At 35.6% G+C, this 13524-nt stretch overlaps 1 protein-coding gene across 3 annotated transcripts in view; it reads left to right on the top strand.

Moving 5' to 3' along the window:
- Nucleotides 1-13524, top strand: part of GRB14 (growth factor receptor bound protein 14) — a 117749-nt gene that overhangs the window by 40381 nt on the left and 63844 nt on the right. The gene's annotated exons all lie outside the window — the stretch shown is intronic.

The raw sequence follows: 13524 nt of genomic DNA, 5'->3' as shown, positions 1-13524 counted from the left end.
GTGTCTGTAGTGGAAATATATTTTGTGGCTGATCTTCACTGTTTGCTCTTTAAAATCAAGTTTGTTTCACTTGCTCCAAGGCAGAAACAGAGACAGGAGATCTGTACCTGAAGATCTGTACCAGAAGAAAGTACCACCCAAAAAACTAGAGCACGCCTTCATTTAGCTAATAGCTAATAACCTGCTGGGAACCCAGTGGGTACAGGGATACAAAGATTTCAACACACAGTGGTTATTATCTTTCTGTAGTTGGAGGTTTTCACGGTGTGCTGAATGATCATTTTACCAGAGGAGTTTAGAAAGGATTCCTGGAAACTAAGTTATACAAGATGATCTCATAGACAATTTTAATATTTGGTGATTGTATAAATAATATGTATTTCTTAAATACAATATGTTTTATTCTATTTATTTTATTTTTAATTTATTTTTAATTTTTTTAAATAAAAAAATTTTTAATGTTTACTTTTGAGAGAGGGCAAGCATGAGCTGGGGAGGGTCAGAGAGAGGGGGTGACAGAGGATCTGAAGCAGGCTTTGCACTGACAGCAGAGAGCCTGAAGCTGGGCTAGAACTCATGAGCTGTGAGATCAAGACCTGAGCCAAAGTTGGCCGCTTAACTGACTGAGCCACCCAGGCATCCCTATTTTTTAAAAATTTTAAATATTTATTTAAATAATCTCTCCACCCAAAGTGGGGCTCAAAGTCATGACACTGAGGTCAAGAGTCGAATGTTCTTCTGATGGAGCCAGCCAGGCACCCCTTAAATAAATGTATTTTAAAGAAATGGGTATTATATCCATAGAATGTATTAAATGTCAATACCAGAAATTCTTGCCAAAGTAGAGAATACCGTAAAGATTCTTAAGGAGCCATTGGCAGTATCTGAGCAGTTCAGAGCTCATGGCACTCTACTTTTATTAAATACTTGACCTTTAACTTGAGGAATCTTATAGCTTTTTTTTTTTAATGTTTATTTATTTTTGACAGAGAAAGACAGAGCATGAGCGGGGGAGGGGCAGAGAGAGAGGGAGACACAGAATCCCAAGCAGGCTCCAGGCTCTGAGCTGTCAGCACAGATCCTGATGCGGGGCTCGAACCCACGAACTGTGAGAACATGACCTGAGCCAAAGTCAGACGCTCAACCGACTGAGCCATCCAGGCGCCCCTTATAGCTTTTTGTGTTTTAATTTTGCAGGAATAGTAAATAATTATAAAATTATAAAAATAAATGCATTAAAAATAACCACTCATGATCCTATCTCTCCTTAATTTCAGTTTCCTCCCTTGAGATCACATTGTTAAAAATTTGGCATGGATTCTTCTAAGTTTTTTTTCTACGTTCTTATACTTAGTGGGTGTATATAAAACTTTAGGTATTTTCTTTGTTTTTACACAAATAGGGTCATACTAAATTATTGTTGTGTAATTAAAAAAATTCAACAGTATGATTTTAAAATCTTTTTTGTTAATCCATACCTTACTACTATCAGTTGCTATCTAGAATTCCATAGTTTGAATGCAATGTATTTCATTAATATGTTACCATTTTCAATATCTAAATTGTTTCTATTTTTTTCTACTAAACAGTGATGAGTGAACATCCTTCATTTATATATTTATAAACATCCTTTATGAATATTTAGGCTACTTTGATGGTAGAGAACAAGAAAAAGAGTACTTATATCAAAGGTTGTGGCTTCTTAGGATTTTTATAGATGCTGTCAAATTTCCTTCCTTAAAAGTTTGTTGTCATTTATTCTTTCATTAGTGTTTCAGAGTACCACTCTTTTCCTAACACTGGTGTCAGTATTATTTGACATTATCCATCTTAAATTTTTGTCCAGTCCTGAAAATGCCTTATTTTAACACACCTATCTCTTATTAGTAGAAATATCTTTTCAAGTTTTTATATTCAGTGGTATAATATGTTTATGTGTGTTTAAATTGTGTGTCCATTTCTGCCCATAGTTCATTTGGGGGTTTGTTTTTCAGTTAATTTTTAGGAACTCTTTGTGTATTCTGGATATTTGTCCTCTCTTAAGTATGTTGCACATACATACCCTCAGTCTATGCCTTGCACTTGAGTTTTATGTATGTGTTTTATGCCATAAACATTACAAATATTTGTGAGTTAAATGTGTTAACCTTTTTTAGGACTTGTAGGTCTTACTTAGTAAGGCTTTTCCCACCACAAGATTATTAAACCATTTTTTTGGTTATTTCTTCCATCATGTTTATGAATTAGTTAATTTTTAGAAATTTCTCTTAGTGTTCTAATTTTGGAGTCCATTTTAGTATATCAGGTTAGGTAAAGAAACCTGTACCCTTAGTTTACTCAAATGCGCACAATCTTTTTTGAATGTCTTACCCTTTCTCCATTGGTTTTCTTTTTTTATTTTTTTTCTTTTTTTTTTTTTTAATTTTTTTTTTCAACGTTTATTTATTTTTGGGACAGAGAGAGACAGAGCATGAACAGGGGAGGGGCAGAGAGAGAGGGAGACACAGAATCGGAAGCAGGCTCCAGGCTCTGAGCCATCAGCCCAGAGCCCGACGCGGGGCTCGAACTCACGGACCGTGAGATCGTGACCTGGCTGAAGTCGGACGCTTAACTGACTGCGCCACCCAGGCGCCCCTCTCAATTGGTTTTCAATACCAGCTGTTGCATATACACATGGATGTGTCAGTGCCTTTTTAAGAAATGGATGACTGCAGCTTTATATTATATCGGGTATATCAGGTATGAAAAGACACTCCTCACTGATCTTGTTCTTCTAACTTCCTTGGTTATAATTGCACATTTTCTTTACTCTGAAACAGTTTGACTAGCATAGGAAATTATCTCTTTGTTAAAGGTTACATGGAATTTATCTGTGAAAAAAACTGTCTGGGACTGGCCAACCCTTTGGGATGGTGGCTCTTTGACAGCTTTCTTCTATGGTGACTGATGTCTTCAAATTGTCTGGTTTTTTTGGATTCAATATATGTAGATTATACTGCCCTGGAGAATTAATCATTTCATAAAATGGAAAAAGTAGTTTCTCAATATTCTTTTAATTCTTTATTTCTCTGGTATTATTTCTTCTTTTATATGTTGGTACTTTATTTTATCTCCTAGATTTGTTTCCCTAACTATCTATTTTATTTTTGTCCCCAAAGAACAGATCTTGTTTATTAGTTCTACCAGTTTACTTTCTCCCTTTGTCTTTATTAGTTTATTCCTTCTGCTTTGCTCAGGTTTACTTTAATGATACATTCTAATTTTTGGATGCTAATGAATTTGTTTTCATTCTTGTTTATTAATAGAAATGTTGTTTAAGGCTATGAATTACAATATGGGAACCATTTTAGCAGTATAAGATGTGATTTATAGTGTTTCCATTGTATTCCTCATTACTACTATACAGATATTCTGCCACTTCTGTTTTTTCTTAGTTATGTGAAGAGTCTTAAAATTTTTAGATGCTCCCTAATCCCAGATTTAGTAGTAATTTTCATGTTGCTGTATTGTGATCAGAAATTGTTGTCTGCACTCTTTCCAGTGTTAAAATTTTGGGGGGTTTTATCTGTGACCTAAAATGTGACCAAATTTTTATTTTTAAAATCACTTTCTTAAAGAGAAGTTACAATCTCTGATTTAATCTGAGAATTCAATATGTGACAGTCAAATCTATATTATTAATTATATTAGCCTATTTCTATTTGTTATATTTATAGCTACTTTTTAATCTGCTTGTTCTTTGGGGCACCTGGCTGGCTCAGTCGGTAGAGCATGTGACTGTTCAAGCCCCACGTTGGGCATGGAGCCTACTTAAAAAAAAAAAAAAATTCTGCTTGTTCTTCATGGTTTGAGAGGGTTGGTTAATAATGTTTCTATCTGATTTTCCTTATAGTTCCTTTACTGTATGCTTTACAAGTGTGTATTATATGACAGATATAATCAAGATATTTTATTGTGATTCACATCATTCAGCATTATGAAGTCATCTTCGTTGCTTTTTTAGTGCTGTCCTGGGTTCAGTCTTGCATGATATCGACCACTGTGTTCTTTCTTTCCTTCCCTCCCTATCTGCCTCTCTGTGTTCTTTCTCCACCCCTTCTTCTCCCCTTTTTGCCCCTTTCTCTCCACCCATTCTTTTGTTTTCAAACTCAGTTAGTTATACCGATCTTTCTCCCACAGAATAGAGTGGAATCTGCTTAATAATTCAAATGCAAAGTGTTTTTTTTCCTTTCAGTGAGTAAGTCTGGCTGTATTAAATACTGAGATAACATAAAAGTTTAGTATGAATACTGTTATTTTATTTTATATTATATTTTAAAACTTACAGCTTTTGGAAAAGAATTCACAATGTGTTCTGCCTTTTTAGCATTGTGTTCTTTTAATTAGAAAGGTTTATGTTTCTGTTGTCATGACTGCAACAACATAAAAAACCTTAATCCTCTTATTTATTTAAGGATTTATTTATTAATCCTCTGTAAGGAGCGATAATAAACATAATATTTTTCCTCTTCCTCTTCCCTTTTCTACCAGCTGATTTTAGCATTATAAAATAATTTACTTAAATTCTTTTGTGGTTTATCAGTTTTAAATAATATCTTTTGATCTGAGTAACATTCCATGTTTTTCCTCCTTCGACTTTCATCTTTTTTTTGTTTGTTTGTTTTATGGTTTCTGCATTGTTAAGGCTTATACTGCTTGTATTTTATTATAGCAACATAATGACATAGTGATTTAGTCCCATAAGTAGTTTTGGTATTTATTATAGTCCTTTTACTCTGATTTTTCCAGCCATCTCTTGGATGACTACAGTTTATCTTCTAGTAAATTCCTCAACAAAATCCCATGGGAACACGATTTTATGTGTTTGCATATGTTCAAAACTTTTGAACATTCGCTGTTGCCTTTATAATGAATGAGTTTGGCTAGATTTTAAAATCTCATTTATATTTCTCTGCTCAAGGATTTCACAGGCATTACTCTATCCAGTGGTGTGACCAGAGGCAGTGGGGTCCACCTAAGCGTGTTGTTGACTGTTGTGGATAAATACTCACCTGGTGGATCCCCCCCTTACAGCTACTAGAGCTTTTTTTGTCTTGATGTCCAAGGATTCTTTACATTTGAAGTCCAGTAACTTTGATAAGGTATCTTACTGTTTACTGTTAAAAGGTGTTTCTTGGGGGAAGTACGCCCTTTCAATAGGTGTTTTATTAAAAAAACATTTCTTACATTTTATCTTCATGAATGTATTCTTTTCGATGATTTTGATTTTCTTCTATGGAGATTCTAGTTATAGGTGTGGAGATCTCCTTAACTTGTCTTTAGATCTCTGTTTCTAATGCTTCTTAAATTTAAAACAGTTTGTCTTCTCTCTTTGGCTGCTCTTCTTGTATCTGTCATCTGTTTACCTTACCTCTGATCTCACTGTAGATTTCAGTACATAGCAGTTAAATCTCTTGAGCTCTGCCAGCCAATGTTTCATCTCCTCTTATTGTTGTGGTGTTTATTCCCTGTTGCTTTTAATTTTCTGGTTTGTGGGTGAACATACATGATTTTGCTTCATTCGTTTTTACTCTTGGTTTAAATTTATGCTCTCAAGTTTTATCTGAAATTTGGCAGAACTTTTCTTGCAAGCAGTCTTCTGCCATTTATTTTTCCTGTACCTTTTCTCCTTTCTCTCCATTATTAGGATGCTTGTATGGATTCAGCAGTGGTTCCATTATATTGTTCATCTTCAAGGAATGGGTGGTTCTTGGAACGTATTTATGAGAAGGAAAGTCAAGGTCCAAGTACTAAACTAAGAACCTTTTTCATTTCTGTGTTTGATTTTTTTTTTCAGTCTTTAATTCTTCTATGTTAATGGAAATGGGAAAGTATAATTTTTTTTAAGTTTATTTAATTTGAGAGAGCGAGAGAGAGAGAGAGAGAGAGAGAGCGAGAGAGAGGGAACATGCACAAGTGGGGGAGGGGCAGAGAGAGAGGGAGGGAGAAAATCCCAAGCAGGCTCTGCACTGTTAGCACAGAGCCCAATATGAGACTCAAACTCACGAACTGGGAGATCATGACCTGAGCTGAAACCAAGAGTCAGATGCTTAACTGACTGAGCCACGCAGGTGCCCCTGAAATTTTCTTAATATCATCATTTCCACTGCTACAGAGGTATGATGTTCCCTGCAGAGATGGATTTCTGACTTCCTTTGGTTTTTATTATTTTTCTCTGCCTTTAAAAAAAAAAAAGTCTTTATTTGTTTTTTAAGTTATCTCTGCACACACGATGGGGCTTGAACTCACAACCCCAAGATCAGGAGTCACACACTTGACTGATTATAGGTGCCCTGGTTTTTATTATTTTTTTGAGAATTTTTGTGCTTATGTTCATGGAGGATATTGATGAGAAATAGGATTATGTTCTGATACCAGTCTGATATTCACAACTGCAGGTAAACATGAATTCTTCTCTCAGGAAGCATTAGGAATTTTATCTTTTCTCTTTGGAATTGTCCCATTTCCCACTATTTATCTAACGTGACTCCTTTTTCATTGAAATTACTTAGCCTTCTGTGGGTCTTTTTAGTTTAATTGTTTATAACTTTCATTAGCTCAGGGAACTTCTGCCTTTTTCTTATTTCTTACACTTTTTTTTTTTTACTCTTTCTGTGACTCATATTTTATTTGTGTTTATCTTTCTGGGTTGTTCCTCGATGTTTTGTTTTGTTTTTTCCTTTTTCTTCTTTTCTTTGACCTTTACTTTACATTATAGGAGACTCTCTCTCAACTTTATCTTCCATACCACTTAATAGTTTTTAGTTTTATTATATTAATATATTACTGTATTTCTATACTATTTATAATATCTAGGAATGGTCTGTGGTTCTTTGATCTCTCCTGTTAACACAGCATTCTATTTTATCAGTGCTGTAGCACCTTGAATCTTCACCTGATCTAAGGAGTCCGATTAGACTTAAAATTCTAATTTTCTTCTCAATTATTGCTGATATTTCGAGAAGGGGTTTATTTTTTTGTTCATATTTTTATCTTTTTCCCTGTTGTCTATTTTCTTCAAATGTTTAGTAATCCTTGGTTGTCTGTTTATTAATGTGGAACTACTCATTTAGATGTTTCCTTTTTTTTTTCTTTTTGGGGAAGTTTTGGTTGCCTCAGATTCTTCATTCCTTTACTCTTCAGTATTTACGTAGTATTTATAATAAACTTCTATTTAAAAATATATATATATATATATACACTCTAAACTTAATTTCTTCACCATTATTTCTCTGATACATAAATTCCTGCTGTAATTGCATGTGTTCTCATCACTCTCATCCCAGTGACCTTCTAGCTTCTAGAAATTCTTTTTCCTTTAATTTTTTAAACTTATATTTATTTTTGAGAGAGAGAGAGAGAGAGAGAGAGAGAGAGGGAGACACAGAATCTGAAGCAGGCTCCAGGCTCTGAGCTGTCAGCACAGAGCCCGACGCGGGGCTCGAACTCACAAACTGCAAGATCATGACCTGAGCTGAAGTCAGATGCTTACCCGACTGAGCCACCCAGGCACCCTGCTTCTAGAAATTCTTTTAATGCACGGCCGATTGAAGTACCTTTCTTATATCCCAGAATCGTTTAAAAAAATAGGATTTCTTTTTTCTTACCAAGGAAATACTTCTTTTTTTCTTGCTCCTCTTCCTTCTTCTTGTCAATTTAAGGTTTTGGGAGCATGAAGAGAGGTAGGTGCTGGTTTTCTGTTTCAGCTCTTTCTTGATCTTATCTCTCCAAAATTTCAAAGACTATTTTTCTTCAGAAAACCTTAAAATATATGAAATACGAAGGGCATAGACAGGATGCTTATCTTTTTTATAGCCTATACTTTTGTTAATTAAAACTTATATTGTAAGCTCATATATAAGAAACAATTAATGACTTTTGTATGTATTTGGCCACTTGATCCTGCTGTTTTTACCTCCTTGTCATCTTTGAAATCTTGACTCCTTTCTAATTTGGTAATTTCCATTCCTCTCTTGAACTCACTTAGGTCCGTCTCACTGTTTTCCTAACTTCTAGTTAGGATTCTCAGAAATAGCACACTTCATCTTCTACTCTGAGGTAAATTCACATCTTAACAAATATTGCTACCTTTGCGGATGAGAGTCAGATTCGTCCACGTGACATAGAATGACCATTCTTGTCTGGCTCTTCCCTCCATGTTTCTCCAGATTCATCTTTGTGTATGTTTTGTTTACCTGGAATTACCTTCATTCTGGAATCTTTTTCTCACTCAGTGTTAACATGTCTGCTGTCTCATGGTGAAGTTAAGCTCTTTTACTTTTATAGTTCCACCACTTTATTTATAGTCATTTACAGAACTTAACACTTTATTGAAATTATTTTTAAGTGTCCATCTGCCCTCCTATAGACCGTAGTCCCTTAGTAGGTGGGCATAGTGCTCCTAGAAACTATGTCAGTTATAGAATACATAGGCACTTTTAAAATGCTTTGAATGAAACTTGGTTTGGTAATATTTATAATCACTAGGGCTTATAACTCATCCAGTAATTTCTTTTAAAGAAGAAATTTTCTATCAGATTTTAAATCAGTGAGAAATCCTAGCCATTCCTGATAGAAGGAAATAGCTGTCAAGTAGAGGGAGAAATAGGATAGAGGTAGATCAGATCAGCCTCATCAAGTGAGAAGCCCGATGCCATGTCACATACACAGGGAAGCAAAGCCCTTTAGTAGAGTAAGATAAGCTGGTAGAACTTGAGGTACTGAGTTTATGTCTAAATATCTAGACCATTAATTGCTATCATAAAACATTTTAAGATTTATCTGAAATTGGTGTTCTTAGGACAGCAGTTAAATGTAGTGTTTACGTTACTGACCACTAGTAGAACTATGTCAGGTAGCAAAAGAATATCCAAATGTTCCTGTGAGGAAGACTGTGTGCTTTTGTTCAGAATAAATCATAAGGCTAGCAATTGTTAAGACGAGAAAGGAGGCTTGTCCACTATGTAACCGGAGCGACTAGTCTTTCCACATTGATTGTGACTGAACATAATGCCTACTGTGTACAGAACGCACTCTGCTAGGTATTCTGGGAGCAGCAGAAGAAATAAGAGACTGGGCCCCACCCTTAAGGACTGTATTTTCATTAGGCAGAAAACCACGGCCTATGAAAGGATTTATTAGCTATTAAAACAATGGATTAGTCTGTGCAGAGTAAGACATGAGCAATAGAAAAGTTTAATTTTTAAAAATGTGCAGGGGTGCCTGGGTAGCTCAGTTGGTTAGGCATCCCACTTCGGCTCAGGTCATGATCTCGTGGTTCGTGAGTTTGAGCCCCGGCATTGGGCTCTGTGCTGACAGCTCAGAGCCTGGAGCTTGCTTCGGATTCTGTCTCTCTCTCTCTCTCTCTCTCTCTCTCTTTGCCCCTCCCCCACTCATGCTCTGTCTCTCTGTCCCTCTCTGTGTCAAAAATGAATAAACGTCTCTCTCTCTCTCTCAGAAATAAAGACTAAAAAAAGTTTTTTTAAATGTACAAAATAAGGAGTCGTATAATTTAGATGGGGGAATGACTTCTTCGAGGGGTGAGTATTGATCTGAGATTTTGTGGGAGATGATGAACCTGGAGAGGCAATGAGCTGCCCCAGAATAGGAGGCACGATAGCACAATGTAGAGGGGGAAGATGAAGGGGCAGAGCAAGTTATGTTTTGTGTAAAGCAGGTGATTGGTTGATTTCTTGGCCAAAGAAGTATTTGTAGCACTTACTAATCAAGAGCCATTCTTCTGGCTTATAGCATTTGATTTTTTTGGTATAAAACCACTGGGTAAGTCAACATGATGGTAAATTAGACCTGTTCTTACCTCCCAGGAGCCCACATTCTAAATGATAGAAAGTGCACACACATAAGAAATAGTAGCTTGACTCAATTAGTGTATGACAAAAGGTAAAGAGAGAGGATGGAAAAGCTGGATATGGTTGGAATCTGTAAAACAGGATTAAACAATACTTGCTTTACCGGGTTGTCACAATAAAATAAAATAACATATATAAAGTTCCTAATCCTTAATAGGTAACTTATGTGCGTGTATTGTGTCTCCCTTCTTCTCCACCGGTCAATTCTAAGGTAAACTAGTGGGGAAAAAAAAAGAGAGAGAGATGTTCGAAAGAACAGGATCAGTGACACTTTCTGAAGAGGTATGTCTCGTCATGGGCCTTGAAAGATTGGTGGGGTTTAGTGAGCAAACGTTAGGAACAAAGAGGTAGACATACAGAATGTGCTTTTGGGAGCTACAGGAAGCTTTGTTTCTGTTGAGTGGGAGAAGTTGGAAAGGCTGGGAACCTAGAGGTTGGCTGGTACCTGTACAGAATCCTCTTCTGCTCCGATCCTACCTTGTACACTACTCTGACTGATGGTTTACATGTTGTCATGGGTCAGCTCCTTTGGTAAGCAGGAATCAGGAGCTATCAACTTTGAATTCCCCACAGCAAATAGCATAGTATTTTATACCCAGTAAGGCCCTTCACACATATTTATTGACTTAGTAAAGATAACACATGCTTAGGTACATCAGAAACAAGGACTGTATGGTGATATTTTATGCTAATATTATATCAAATTATATAGTACAATGTGGGAAAGAATATTGTAGCGTGGAATAGTGGGGCAGGTTCTTTTGCAATATGTACTTATATCTGAAACCATTTCTTAGCTATCTGTTCTTCTGGCCTTTGTTTTCTCATCTATTGACTAGCTAGTGCCTACCTCATAGAGTTGTTATAAGGATTCAATGAAAACTAGCTCAGTGCCTGGTTCATATTAGGTGCTCACATATATTGTATTAATAATCATAATAATAGTTATTTTTTGGTATTCTTAATCCACATTGAAACCTTGATATGCATCTTTTGAGGGGCAAAATGTACTCTATTGCTATCAAAATACTGAGCAAGAACCAAAGTAATGTGCAGTGCTGTCCTATATATTTCATTGTGGATCCTGCTGTATTAAGCTCAAATCCTGTTTTATCAAATTTCAGTTTTGGAAATAAGGACCTGAGCCACAGTCTAAGGAAAAGGGGCATCTTAGGCCCCTTTCTCTGTGACAGCAAAGCATTTTCAGCAGCTGCCTCGGTCTCTTCCAGGCCCACACAAGCTTGGTTTCCTTGACCCTCACAGCAGTTCTAAAATTGTTGGCCATGGGTTTTTATCCTCATTTTGCAGAAGCTGAAAAAAACTAAGGGTCAGGTGACAAGGTTAGTGAGTGTGAAAGTCATTTATAATAATGGTAAAAAAGGCATAGGCTAAAGTTAAATTTTGAGTCAGTGTCTATAATAAGTAAGAAGTGAGATAAAACACAGTCAATATGAACACTTGGAAAGGATCACTGAAAAAGGAGACTCTGCCTGTCTTAAGTGTGAATGTCATCTCATTAGTCTTTTTGCCTATTGACGAGGAAAAAGTGTATGTAAGTTTCATTTTTCAAAGACAATGACCTTTTTGGCAACATAGAGTCACAAAATGCCACACTTTGCTCTTCATGGTTTTCACTGGAATTTTTTAAACTTCAATTTTCGAGTGTTCTAAAGAGATGACCTATCACACGAGTTGTCTGTCAAGTGTTTTTTTTAAGCCCTTATAGGGCAGGTATATTGCACTGCAATAAATATAGATCCTGGGCATCATTTTGACTTGAAGGATTTTTTTAGTGTTTAAAAAGCTCTATAGTGTCAAGTGAAACAGCATCTTTGACTTCCCACTCACCTAGACCTCAAAATGCAGACTCTGCTTTGAGAACCTCACTTTGTATCCCTATCAGCTATCAAGTTCTACGTATTCTTTTCTCCTAATCACTTTTCAAAGAAAATGTCATTTCTTCCTTGAAGTGGTAATCTCACCTATGATGTATATAGTTTCTTCTACCTTGGCGCATCCTTGATACTTGACGTCTCATCACCATTAGACTCACCTAACCCAGTACTGGGTATGATTTTTTTTTTAAATTTAAAAATGTATGATCTCTATCGCACTTTGAGATAGTGACCATGTCTTATTCAACAATATGGTCCTACCACCTAACACGCTGCCTAACATATAGTGGGTACTTTGCCTCATTATATAGGGACATGAACTGCTTTGATGATGGTGGAACTCCTTTTTTGAGACCAGAGATAACAAATCTTTGCAGTATTCAAAGACTAAATTGAGAAAAGGAGAAAGAAAAAGCCAAATACTATAGATAATAATCTTGACATTACGTAGTTACTGTGGGCTCTGTTATTGCTGGCCTGCCAAAAAAGTGACTCAAGGTTAAACCAGAATCTTTCACTTTACAAATGGTAACTCCCATCCTAGTATTACTAGATTTTTAATGATTTTTTTTTTTATTTTAAAAGGCCACGATAAACCTAATTGGATAAGGATCAAATGAATGCCCCAAATTAGATCCACCTGTGACTTTTTATATTCAGTGGATTTCCCTCCCTAGCTACCATTGTGAGGGATCTATGTAGGTTTTGAAATTCAAAGTAGGGAACCCTAGAGTTTGTAGTGTCTCTTTTTCTTTTTAGGAACAGGAGATCACTGTGCATATAAAACACACCCAAAATAAAGCAGTAAAGTGAACCCTGCTTAGTAGCAGTCCAGATAATGAAATGGAAAGTTTGTGTCTGAGATGCCTAGAATCTTCCATTTTGCCTTGTTACTATACAACAGCCACCTTGTAATCTAGCAATTACAAGGAGTTTCCCTTGTACCGAATACAGTGAGTTATTCCATGTGTCACAGTTGAAGAACACAGAGTAGATGCTTGTTAAGTCATCAGTACAGCAGGGATCTTATAATTACAGTAGCTCTGATTAGTTTCAATACTGTGATACTTTTTATCATTTTGAGTGTTTCTTTTAATCTTCATTTAGACTTCATTGAAAACGTTCTTGTTAGCCACCAATGATTTTACTTTGATGCTCCTCCAATCCCCCCAGATGTTCTACTTTTCAATTATTTTAAGAAAAAAGGCAAAATGCCTGTTAAAATTTTGAATTTGCATTGAGCAATGGTTATTGCTTAAATACTTTTAATTGAATGAAATATGCTAGGTTACACAGGTCTGTGCTTTTTAAAAACTGATAAGCATTTGCAATTCATATATTGTGGTTTAATGCCCTTTTTAAATTTAACATTATTTTTAGGTTGATTGTTACGGTAATATTTAACAGAAATACTTAAGTGTGTAACCTCAAGGATAGTTGAAAAGCCCATAATACAAAAATTTTAGCTGTTAAAGAAATGAAATGCATCAATGAATATTAATAACCTTTTATATAACACGTAAATTAATACTTTGGGACCAATTCTAACCTCAGGATTTTTTGTGCCTTATATAATATGTAGCAATCGACCCATTTATCAAATTTATGAGTTGCACAAGTAAATTAAGTTCATCTGCATATTTAAGTTCTTTAAACAGACCAATGTAAACAGTTTCTTATCTGCCATATGTTGAAATGTTTTAGTAAACTAAAGACATAAC

The sequence above is a fragment of the Puma concolor genome, chromosome C1, assembly GCF_028749965.1.
Source record: "Puma concolor isolate L17-30 chromosome C1, mPumCon1.1.hap2, whole genome shotgun sequence".
Taxonomy (NCBI): Eukaryota; Metazoa; Chordata; class Mammalia; order Carnivora; family Felidae; genus Puma; species Puma concolor.
Note: the sequence above shows the minus strand (reverse complement) of the source record. Positions and strands in the feature narration are given on the sequence as shown.